The sequence below is a fragment of the Dermacentor andersoni genome, unplaced genomic scaffold (assembly GCF_023375885.2).
Source record: "Dermacentor andersoni unplaced genomic scaffold, qqDerAnde1_hic_scaffold ctg00000593.1, whole genome shotgun sequence".
In the NCBI taxonomy this organism is placed as follows: domain Eukaryota; kingdom Metazoa; phylum Arthropoda; class Arachnida; order Ixodida; family Ixodidae; genus Dermacentor; species Dermacentor andersoni.
The window spans coordinates 10,001-22,500 of NW_027315275.1; the positions used below are offsets into that span (position 1 = coordinate 10,001).

Below are 12,500 nucleotides of genomic sequence, written 5' to 3' on the forward strand. Positions count from 1 at the left end.
TACTGTCCATGATGCCGACGCGGTCAAAACGAGTCGACGGACGCACGTTCCCTGTGCGCCGAAGTCTCTCTTGATATGTGATCCGACCCTCAGACAGACGAAGCCAAGGGAAGACCCAAGGCCGCAATGTGCGTTCAAAGAATCAGTGCTCAGTGTGTCCTGCAATTCACACCAAGTCTCGCAGCTGGCTGCGTTCTTCATCGACCCGAGAACCGAGTGATCCACCGCTTAGAGTCGTGAAAAATAGTTTGTTCAATTCAGTACAGTACAACCAGGGTTTTAGGCACGTGGCGTCTCCCTGTGTGTGGTTTCGAAGAGCGCCTTTCGGCGTGCGCTCCTCCAGTCTCGCTCTTTCGGCGGCCGCGTCTCAGCAGCTGAAAGCCTAATGGCACTCCACTCCTGCTACTCGCGCGTGTGTTTTGCGCCCACGCCTTCCTCGCTTGCCCTCGAGGCACCTTATGCCGTTTGCGCGCACTCGAAGCCGGTTTTACCTGCCAACCATCCACCGGACCCGTGTGTCTCGTGTGCACGTTCACATCGCTCCACTAAAAATTGCAAAGAGCGACAGAGCCATGATTAGGGCTAAGCCGCTGTGGAGTCTTTAACGGCTACACGGCCACGGGCAGGGCTTCACCCCCATCGACGTGCTTCGCTTCAGTCAGCAGTAGGTTCATAGAAGGGCCTCAAACACACACACACTTTCGCATCGGCAGATCGCCGCAGCATAACCGCTGTTGATCCAACAGCCTACTTGAGACGAAAGACAAGAGCCCGGCGCGCGTACTCGCGCAGCTCTCCAAAACCACTCGGCCAGTGCCAGGGACGGCTCCCTGCGCCGGCGCCACAACAAGTCTACTTGAGGCGGAAGACGAAGCCAGCAAGGGCCTGGCCGCAAGTGCGTTCGAAACCGGGACTACAGTCCCTCGTCTGTCCGTACTTCCTCTTTCGACGTGCGGCGCCTTCCCAAAGCGCACAAGTCCGCTAACCGCAGAACGCTTCCGACGTAGCAAAGCCGCGTTTCCTTCGGTACTTCGCAGCAACGCCGCCTTTCCCTCGGCGGCGGCGCGAATAGCCTGCAGACGTCGTCGCATTAAACCGCGATCTCGACACCTCGCGCGTCACGAGCAGGAGCCGACCGGCAGCCTCCGGCCCTTTCGGACTCGGTGGCATTTGCCGCGGAGGACGGGAGAGCACTTTAGGCCACGGTTCCTTCCGTACTTGGCAGCCGCACCCTCATACCGACAGTTCCATGACCGACCGAGCGCCACACCGTTCCTTTAGTACTTGGGTGGCAACAAAGTCGGGTCGTTACTCCATACTCGCCGCAGGAAGCGACCGGCAGCCGCCAGCCTTTTCAGACTCGGCAGCGTTTGCCGCGGAGGACGGGAGAGCGCTCGCACCACGGTTCCGTGTGTGTACTAAGCGGCAGCGGCATTAGCTCTCGACCGTCAGTTCCTTGACCGACCGCACGCTTCGCCGTTCCCCTCGTACTGGGCAAAGCAGCAGGTCGGGTCGTCTTACTCCCATTCCGCGCAAGAGCGCCAAAGCGGACAGAAAGCCCACCCAGTGTGCGTTACGCCGTTTCTACCCGCGGGCGCGGCCAAGCCAACCGTCCAAGGTTGCAGCCGGCGTCCACTGGGCGCAACAAATTTGGCACGGGGCGCCCCTCAAAATTCAGGCAGTCCCCGGCATGTTCGGGTATAGCCGTCCCCGCGTCCAAGCGGGGCCAGCGGCGGAAAGCGTCGGGCGCAGCGAGCTGCTTCACCCACACGGGGTAGAAACAATGGCGCTCGCCACCCTTCACAATCCGGTAATGATCCTTCCGCAGGTTCACCTACGGAAACCTTGTTACGACTTTTACTTCCTCTAAATGATCAAGTTTGGTCATCTTTCCAACAGACCGGCGCAACCGAAAGGCCGCGCCGGACATCGGTCCGAAGACCTCACTAAATCATTCAATCGGTAGTAGCGACGGGCGGTGTGTACAAAGGGCAGGGACGTAATCAACGCGAGCTTATGACTCGCGCTTACTGGGAATTCCTCGTTCAAGGGGAACAATTGCAAGCCCCTATCCCAATCACGAAAGAAGTTCCACGGGTTACCCAGTCCTTTCAGACAGGGATAAAGACACGCTGCTTCCTTCAGTGTAGCGCGCGTGCGGCCCCGGACATCTAAGGGCATCACAGACCTGTTATTGCTCTGTTTCGTGCGGCTAGGAGCCGCTTGTCCCTCTAAGAAGGTTGTAAGGTGCTGGGAACCCCGCACCTATTTAATAGGCTAGAGTCTCGTTCGTTATCGGAATTAACCAGACAAATCGCTCCACCAACTAAGAACGGCCATGCACCACCATCCACCGAATCAAGAAAGAGCTCTCAATCTGTCAATCCTCCCAGTGTCCGGGCCGGGTAAGTTTTCCCGTGTTGAGTCAAATTAAGCCGCAGGCTCCACTCCTGGTGGTGCCCTTCCGTCAATTCCTTTAAGTTTCAGCTTTGCAACCATACTTCCCCCGGAACCCAAACACTTTGGTTTCCCGGAAGCTGCCCGCCGAGTCATTTGAGTAACTCAGGCGGATCGCTGGTTGGCATCGTTTATGGTCAGAACTAGGGCGGTATCTGATCGCCTTCGAACCTCTGACTTTCGTTCTTGATCAAAGAAAACATTCTTGGCAAATGCTTTCGCAGTAGTTCGTCTTGCGACGGTCCAAGAATTTCACCTCTAGCGCCGCAATACGAATGCCCCCGTCTGTCCCTCTTAATCATTACCTCGTATTCCAAAAACCAACAGAACAGAAACGAGGTCTTGTTCTATTATTCCATGCAAGTTTATTCAGGCGACTCGCCTGCGTTGAGCACTCTAATTTTTTCAAAGTAAAAGCACCGGCCTTCTCGAGGCACACAATGAAGTGCACCAAGAAAGGACCGGCATGATGTTCAGTCCGAGCCGTCGCATCGGGTAGATGCACTACTCGTCTGGAACTGAGATCCAACTACGAGCTTTTTAACCGCAGCAGCTTTAGTATACGCTATTGGAGCTGGAATTACCGCGGCTGCTGGCACCAGACTTGCCCTCCAATTGATCCTCGTTAAAGGATTTAGAGTGTACTCATTTCAATTACGGGGCCTCAAAAGAGTCCCGTATTGTTATTTTTCGTCACTACCTCCCCGTGCCGGGAGTGGGTAATTTGCGCGCCTGCTGCCTTCCTTGGATGTGGTAGCCGTTTCTCAGGCTCCCTCTCCGGAATCGAACCCTGATTCTCCGTTACCCGTAACAACCATGGTAAGCAAGTAACCTACCATCGAAAGTTGATAAGGCAGACACTTGAAAGAAACGTCGCCGGCTCGTGGCCATGCGATCAGCACAAAGTTATCCAGAGTCACCACACAATACGGGCCGAAACCCGATCGATCTTGGTCTAATAAAAGCACCCGTCGCCCAAAGGGCTTCAGGCTCACTGCATGTATTAGCTCTAGAATTGCCACAGTTATCCAAGTAGGAAGAAACGATCTAAGGAACCATAACTGATTTAATGAGCCATTCGCGGTTTCGCCTTATTTCGGCATGTACTTAGACATGCATGGCTTAATCTTTGAGACAAGCATATGATTACTGGCAGGATCAACCAGGTAATCGTTCAACTGCGCGTCCAGCCTTTCAAGCAGGCCGGACGCCGTTTTTGCGATGCCGAGGCCACCTTCAGGCGCCCCAACACGCTTCGTTCTCGCAAAGGGTAGCACTTTGCACAGTCCGAGACGACGGCGTTCGAGCTCGCTACGGCGCCCTCCCCGCAGGGCCGGGTATCGCCACGCGGCAAGAAGCACGCAACATTCTCGATAGACCGGTTGTGTCGACTCGATCGCGGCTTGCGGTTTCTCTCGAGCCCGCAGCACTGGTGGACCGACCGACACTTGCAACGTAGCCGAGACGGCAAAGCCGCTAGGCGACGGGTCACGCCCGCGCCTTCGGCGCTTTCGTATTTGATTCGTCCGAGGACGATGCGGAACACACTTCGATATCGTGGAAAAAGCGTCGTCCGACAACCAGCCCCTAACGCATCAAGCGGATGAGGCTGCAGACGTCAGCTGTGGGATCCACGGGAGCGATACCGGGGACACGCTTGACGGGCACGAAGCCCGCCGCATATCAAACACCCAGGTCGCTTTGGGGGCGACTGCTCTCTGGGACCCCCATATAATAGCAGCGATAAGTACCCAGACCTCCATGGGGCCGTACTCGTGCCACTTTCGACGAGCGTTTGGCGAAAATCGTGCCGCCTCGTAACGCCGCGAGCAAGATTGAAAGCTTACGTCGGCAGCACAATGCCGAAGTCGTGAAAGCGCAGCGCGTCTACCGAATGCGCGAACGGCAATTTCTCGCTAATGGCCAGTACGGTTTCCTGCACAATTGCCTTTCTGTCGCCCTACGGGGCCCCCGGCCGATCGATTCGAGGCACGCTAGCACGGCCCCTTCGCCATTTCCGAGCACGAGTGCGAACAGTGCGGGCGGCGTGCTCGACGCCCCGGCTGACGTCGTTTCGGACTTTGTCTCTTCGCGTGCTCGCGGCAACGCCGCGGCCAACGACGACGTCTGCGCGGTTCTTTGCCGGTTCCCGGCGTGCTATAGTGCAGCCCTCTGCAGGGTGACACCGGCTCCGTCGTGGCCGTGCGGCGGCTTGTACGCAAAAGTTGCGTCAAAGGCGTCGCGCTCGCGCCGCCCCGGCACACGCGGTTTCGGACTTTGTCTCTTCCAGCGCTCGCGTAGTCGTGGGCACGATTGTCGACTTCGGAACGGTGCGCGGACACCGCCACGAGCACGCGCAAGACGAAAATCGCACTACGGTACAATGTCGGCCGGGGCCCTACGGCCCCTTACAGTAGCAGCGATAAGTGCCCAGACCTCCATGGGGCCGTACTCGTGCGACGCGGCGGCGTACTGCGCCGAGCCGAGCGCCAATATTTGGCTTTTGCAGGGCGGATTCGAGCTCTGGCGATTGCCGCGGTACCGCCGCTCACCGATTCAAGGCACGCTAGCGCGGCCCCTTCGCCATTTCCGAGCACGCGTGCGAACAGTGCGGGCGGCGTGCTCGACGCCCCGGCTGACGTCGTTTCGGACTTTGTCTCTTCGCGTGCTCGCGGCAACGCCGCGGCCAACGACGACGTCTGCGCGGTTCTTTGCCGGTTCCCGGCGTGCTATAGTGCAGCCCTCTGCAGGGTGACACCGGCTCCGTCGTGGCCGTGCGGCGGCTTGTACGCAAAAGTTGCGTCAAAGGCGTCGCGCTCGCGCCGCCCCGGCACACGCGGTTTCGGACTTTGTCTCTTCCAGCGCTCGCGTAGTCGTGGGCACGATTGTCGACGTCGGAACGGTGCGCGGACTACGCCACGAGCACGCGCAAGCCGAAAATCGCACTACGGTACAATGTCGGCCGGGGCCGTACGGCCCCTTACAGTAGCAGCGATAAGTGCCCAGACCTCCATGGGGCCGTACTCGTGCGACGCGGCCGCGTACTGCGCCGAGCCGAGCGCCAATATTTGGCTTTTGCAGGGCGGATTCGAGCTCTGGCGATCGCCGCGGTACCGCCGCTCACCGATTCAAGGCACGCTAGCGCGGCCCCTTCGCCATTTCCGAGCACGCGTGCGAACAGTGCGGGCGGCGTGCTCGACGCCCCGGCTGACGTCGTTTCGGACTTTGTCTCTTCGCGTGCTCGCGGCAACGCCGCGGCCAACGACGACGTCTGCGCGGTTCTTTGCCGGTTCCCGGCGTGCTATAGTGCAGCCCTCTGCAGGGTGACACCGGCTCCGTCGTGGCCGTGCGGCGGCTTGTACGCAAAAGTTGCGTCAAAGGCGTCGCGCTCGCGCCGCCCCGGCACACGCGGTTTCGGACTTTGTCTCTTCCAGCGCTCGCAACCATGTCGGGGCCGACGCCGACGACTGCGTGGTGTTTCAACGATTGCCGGCGTGACACAATGCAGCTGCGTGCGGGATGCCAGCGATTCCGTCGTGTCCGTGCGGCGGCTTGTACGCAAAAGTTGCGTCAAAGGCGTCGCGCTCGCGCCGCCCCGGCACACGCGGTTTCGGACTTTGTCTCTTCCAGCGCTCGCGTAGTCGTGGGCACGATTGTCGACGTCGGAACGGTGCGCGGACTACGCCACGAGCACGCGCAAGCCGAAAATCGCACTACGGTACAATGTCGGCCGGGGCCGTACGGCCCCTTACAGTAGCAGCGATAAGTGCCCAGACCTCCATGGGGCCGTACTCGTGCGACGCGGCGGCGTACTGCGCCGAGCCGAGCGCCAATATTTGGCTTTTGCAGGGCGGATTCGAGCTCTGGCGATCGCCGCGGTACCGCCGCTCACCGATTCAAGGCACGCTAGCGCGGCCCCTTCGCCATTTCCGAGCACGCGTGCGAACAGTGCGGGCGGCGTGCTCGACGCCCCGGCTGACGTCGTTTCGGACTTTGTCTCTTCGCGTGCTCGCGGCAACGCCGCGGCCAACGACGACGTCTGCGCGGTTCTTTGCCGGTTCCCGGCGTGCTATAGTGCAGCCCTCTGCAGGGTGACACCGGCTCCGTCGTGGCCGTGCGGCGGCTTGTACGCAAAAGTTGCGTCAAAGGCGTCGCGCTCGCGCCGCCCCGGCACACGCGGTTTCGGACTTTGTCTCTTCCAGCGCTCGCAACCATGTCGGGGCCGACGCCGACGACTGCGTGGTGTTTCAACGATTGCCGGCGTGACACAATGCAGCTGCGTGCGGGATGCCAGCGATTCCGTCGTGGCGGTGCGGCGGCTTGTACGCAAAAGTTGCGTCAAAGGCGTCGCGCTCGCACCGCCCCGGCACACGTGGTTTCGGACTTTGTCTCTTCGAGCGCTCGCAGCGATGTCGAGGCGATCGCTTACGTCTGCACGGTTTCCGGTGTGCTACAATGCAGCAGTCTGCCGCACTACACCTCTTGGTTGCCGAGGCCAGCACGGCAATTTACTGAAGCGAGCGCATTGCGCCCAGGCGGCAGCGGACTTTGTGCTTTCGGGAGTGCTCTTGCTGTAAAATTTGAACGGCTGCAGCTGCGCGAAGCAAGTGTACCTATTTTCACTCTCTCTCTGTCTGCCTTTGAGGCGACTGTAATTTCACTTTAAACGCAACTGGAGGCGGGAGCAACCTGATGAGAGTAGGTGGACTTCGGTACATGTTGTAATTTAGAAATTGCTTTCAAGCTTTGAGGACATACACCTTCGCGCCATCTGCTTTCCCCGTCTCTTTGGCACTTTATAGTATGTGCTGCATGCTCTGCATTCCAAAGAAACACGCCTGTGTCTCTCCCTCTCTCACGTTCTTCTTCTTTTTGTAGCTGCTGTTGTAGAAGATGCTATGCTCTTTAATCGCTGTAACATAGAGTGCTTGCACAAGCCAACAACTGTTGCGCGTTTTTTTTTTTTTTTTTTCTCTTCCCAAGACGTTTCTGCCATTATTCACTAACTCTCGTTCTTAGTATGCAATGGAGCGTTAGCTCGCGCCATCTACCTTTCTTTCTGTATTGCAAAGTCCGCAGGTTTTCCTAGTTCCGTACACAGATGGCGCTAATGCGTTTTGGCGCCAGGTTCGAACGACCTCGCTGTACTCGTGTTTCCCATTTGAATGTTTCAAAGGGGTTTGCGACAGGGGGTGGTTCTTGTGCAAGGCTGAGCTTTCCAGCTGCGTTTAAGCTATGCTAGCATGTGTGCGTATATATATATATATATATATATAAATACACAAACACACACACACACACACACACACACACATGCATATATACATACACACACACGGTAATGGTAAAGATGATGAGGTAGCACTTTTTTTTTTTTTTTTACAATGCCTGTGTTTCAGATGGCGATCTTTCTCCCCTCTATGTTTCCGGTGGGAAGGAGTGTGCAGCGTTTTCTATATTTATTTTGTCATTCACTTCTATGTTGCTCGTCTTCGTACATGGGGCATGCTACCTAATTCTACCGGTCGATTCGACACGTTGCGATCCGTCCCGGCCTGTGCCGTATCAAAATTTTCAGTGGGCCTTGCGGTAAATAAAAAGAAATGAAGGAAATGCGCGTAGTATATTACAATTGCACACGGGCTTGAAACGAAGCCCTCAAGGAAGGTCACCTTGAGCGGTCGCATTCAGACGGAAGTAAGCATTCCCCTGGCGCGTTTTTTTCCGCTCGCCTGTTCCGTTTTCTACGAGGTTGCCTTGGTTGGTTTCGCGTTACAAGCAAGCTTGCACTCGGGTCTCGTTTCTACGCGACAGCGTTTCGTTAACAGCGAAAGACTGAGGCGTTGCGAGTTCATCCGTGAGATAGGGAGCGTTGAGTCTGTACACAGGCTGAATTTTATAATATTGCCCACGCTGTTGCTGAGGTTACCCATGTCGGCAGGGCGCCCACAAGGCAGTAGTACAATGAAGTGAAGTGAAGGACATCGCTTCTCGGCCTTTTGGCTAAGATCAAAGTGTAGTATCTGTTCTTATCAGCTTAATATCTGATACGGGTTCTATATGGACCCACGATATTAAACCTATTTTTGGAAGTTGGCGGAGTGCTTGAAGCCTGCTTCACCTCCGCCGCAGGTCGGCCCGGTATTGCACTACCTCCGGGATCGGCCCCGCTCACTTAGGTGAGACTTCATTCAATCAAAATGAAGAGCACAAGCTCAACGCGAGCAGTGACTTGACACGCACCATTCCTATACTACACGCAACGATGCCGGTTCGCGGACCACGAGAGTAATTAAACTCTGCCACTCCATCTGTGTGTAGCGTCGCACTTGTTGCGTCGCAAATGGGACAGCCGCTCCAGCAAATTTCTAGTTATGGGCTTCGAGAAAAATTAATGAAAGCAAAAGAAAGAACCAGAATTCCTATTTGTCCGATGTCTCTGAATGATTGTCTCCTGTAAAGAGCCACTTGGGGGGATGGGGGGTAGGATTAGCCGTGGGGTTCGCAATCAATATGAATCCCACTCAAAGCCAACACTGGATTTTGGAGTTCACTATCGCTTGGATCCGTAAACCACCGCGGCCACGCAAGCTCGCCCTGCCGCCGAAATCCGCTGCCCAAGTGGAAGAAAGATTCCCTATGAAAGAAAAATAGAGTGCCCGATTTCTGGCAACTACTGTGCAGCCTTTGTGTACACATTTTCGCAGCAGTGGGACCGAGCGCCTCGAAAACAAACTTGTCGTATGCCCAAATGTGGCGAAATATATTCAAGGGTTAAAAGGTGCCTCATCTTTCTAACCTGTATGTTACGAAGACCTGTTGCTACCTTTTCATCATGAACATCATCATCATCATCATCCTGGCTACGCCCACTGCAGGGCAAAGGCATCTGCCATGATCCTCCAAGTACCCCGGTCAGGTGCCGATTGTCGCCATGTAGTCCCTAATCTAATCTGCCCTCCTAACTTTCTGCCACCCCCTGCTACGCTTCCCTCCTCTTGGAATTCAGTCTGTAACCCTTAATGGCCACCGGTTATCTTCCCCCCAGATTGCATGCCCTGCGCATGCCCATTTGTTTTTCCTGGTTTAAACTTTGGTGTCATTAACGAGCGTTTCTTCTCGCACACCCCAATCTGCTCTATTCCGATCCCCCCGTGACGCCACACCCATCATCCTTCTTTCCAGAGCCCGTTGCGTCGCCCTCAGTTACCCTTCGGTAATCCTCAAAGCTTTTTGTTGGGGCACTCGTGGCATCTTTCTCGTTTAATGAAGTCAAATTTTTTTCAGTTTTGGGGGAAAACTCAATGAGCTAGGCGCGATTGTGTCCCTGGCGCCGCTCTCAACAAGATGGCGGCGCCCATGCTTTTTGCCTGCAGGTTCGGCCCTACGCAGAACACGCCTGCCGGGCAGTGTAGCCACGTTGAAGGGGCAAAGCGTAGTGCAGTGAAGCGCTTGCTCGGGCGAAAAACGCAAATATGAGCCAAACAGGAATTTCCATTATTGGAAATTCCAGTTCAGTTTGCGCATTGCGTTCGCCTAAGGTAAAGAACACAAATGCGAGTGCCACAGCAGTCAAGTCAAAGCTTAGGATTGCGTATCATTTTTTTTTTTTTTTTTCTTTTCGTGCCTTTTACTCCTGGCCTGCGTGGCCCTAGCGCGCATGCACACGAAAGTAATGAAATGCTGAAAACACGAAATAATGCGGTGCGGCTGTATCATATCTATTTTGTGCGCTTTGTTCTTTGTGGACTACAGCGGTGTGCGTCATGAGAAAGTTTCGGTGCCCTTCTTGGGTGACCAGTGAAGCTATATTTAAAACCACATTGATTTGTACGGTTATTGCTACAAACTGCGTGTGGGTGTTTTTCTTTTTCGCTGCCAACGATGGGTTATCGCAACCGCGATCGGTTCTGCTGCTACGCTAGACGCGTGCTTGCCAACGGTTGGCTCTATACGCGACCCGCGACGCGTGGTCGGCACATTCAAGCAGTCAATTGCAAACCGTTCCAAGAAAAAGGATGTACTCCACTTGCCACCTAGTTCGACGATTGTACTTTCTGACCCTCGAGGAAGCGCCGCCTTCCCACGTTTTCTATAATACGATAAGATTCAGAGCGACCGCGACCACTTGTCTTTGTCAATATCTCGGAAACGCTTTCTTTGTTTTCTTTTTTTTTTTTTAAATCCAGATACTCAGACGCGCCCGTGTTCACGCGCACTTGTTCTCTCCGATAAGCAGGGAAGCTCGGTTGGGGTGGTGTCGGGCCTTGCGCATGCGCTGCTGAGCTCGTCGCTTCGCCGGCCGGTCGATGCTGGCGCGGTACTGGTAATGAACTTCGACGTGCATGGTGAAACGTCACTTTGTATTGCCACTGTAGACTAGCAATGCAATGTGTTTGCGAGCGATTGGATAAATGAGAAAGCGTGCACTGTCTACAGTTCATGCCCCTCTAGAGTAGTGGAAATGTTGCTCCAAGTGTTAGGTTTGTAATTTGCGCCTACGAACATGAACTAAACAAAGAAAATGGTCTGCAGCCGCCTTCGCTTCATAAAATTCCCGTACGAAGAAATTTCCGTGCGCGAATGAGAGAGCAAAAGAGAGAAACCATGTTAAGAAGAATGGCTGCCTTTTACGTGATCTCGCGCATGAAACCAGACGATAGATTAATTTTAGCCGTTCATTTTGATTTGCCGAATGTAAACCGGAACACTTTCTCCACGCGGTCTTCAGATTTGAATGGCAATCAATCACATCCTTTCTTTTTTTTTTTTTTTTCTGTTTCTTTCTATCTGGAACCGAAAGAATTCAGAACGCCATTTCAATCTTAGATTCGATTAGATATCGCGACTGGTATGCTGAAATATCACGCCTTATCTGGTGTTAACCTTCTTGATCACGGCAATAAAAAATCGCCAGTTCCCGAACTTTAATCGCGCCGAAGATGAACCGATATGCTGGATTCTTATTGTCATGATTTTATAGAAAGCGCTGGTTCTATGGCTAGCTTTGAGGAAAAGAAAAACATCGTTCAGGAATGTATAACTCTAAACAACTAAAAAAAAAAATCTGCCGGCAATTGGTACTACAACGAGAGTACTGAGAATACTGGAAAAGATGAAATCCAATCATGCTGAACTGAACTGAGATTATTTCATCAAGACATGCCCCGAAAAACGTGGCCACTTTCAATGATAATTTCAAATGTGATTTCTTTCTTTTTTTTTTTTCTTTTTTTTTTTTTTTACGACGGATAATAATTATCTTTCCAATGGCGGATGTGAAAATTTCAGAGCACGTCATTTTCGAAATCCCAAGGCCCCGGACGCATTCTCTCTTCTTTAAGTATTTTGGTGGTGCACACGGAGGAAAATTTCGCGCACGTAATTTATAAACTAGTAGTTGATTTTCTAGAAGAACACAAAGTGCTGACAAACGGCCAACCAGGACACAATTAAATTGGTATTACGCACGGTTTCGAAGCCGCGGTAACAAAAGGGTAACAAAGGGACGTTCATTTCGTGGTGTCGATTTCACGTCTCTCACAATAAAAAAAAAAAAAATAATAATAATAAAAACTACTGCATAAAATAGGTTTTCCCAAACTGGATGGTTTCGATCAGCTTTTGAACAGCCCTTCCTTAAATTGAGTTGGCGTTGATTGAGCAGGTGCGGGCCTCTGCTGTTTTGGATTTTTGTAAATGGCATCAGTACTGGACAGTCCGTTCACTTGAGGATCAAAGGAGAAACCCCCCAAAAAAATATCATATCGTGGTGAGAGACGTGGCAGATGAGTACAATTATCGGCAGAAAAAAAAAAAGGAAAACCGCCTCGTACTCAGAAGCCGCTCCTCTCACGTGTGAAGCTTCAAACAAATTGTTTTTCTTGAGACGCTCTATAAAGTTATACACAGCTCCTTAAATGCAGCACCCGCACACAAAGCCAAACGTTCCAAGCTGGAAAGAAAGCATGAAATTCGCGGTGCCCGTTTCCTGTGAAACAACGGGCAACAATACGCCAAGTCCGCTACCACGTCAGCCGGGG

General features: G+C 53.7%; 3 non-coding genes across 3 annotated transcripts; 1 reads left to right on the forward strand and 2 right to left on the reverse strand.

The window, feature by feature from the left end:
- Positions 1-83: 83 nt before the first annotated feature.
- Positions 84-236, reverse strand: LOC140214717 (5.8S ribosomal RNA). The gene has a single exon (XR_011891649.1). It is a non-coding gene; the product is annotated as a 5.8S ribosomal RNA (ribosomal RNA).
- Positions 237-1,811: 1,575 nt separating this feature from the next.
- On the reverse strand, positions 1,812-3,626 carry LOC140214724 (small subunit ribosomal RNA). Its single transcript, XR_011891656.1, has one exon. It is a non-coding gene; the product is annotated as a small subunit ribosomal RNA (ribosomal RNA).
- Positions 3,627-8,440: 4,814 nt separating this feature from the next.
- Positions 8,441-8,632, forward strand: LOC140214722 (U2 spliceosomal RNA). The gene has a single exon (XR_011891654.1). It is a non-coding gene; the product is annotated as a U2 spliceosomal RNA (small nuclear RNA).
- Positions 8,633-12,500: the final 3,868 nt, after the last annotated feature.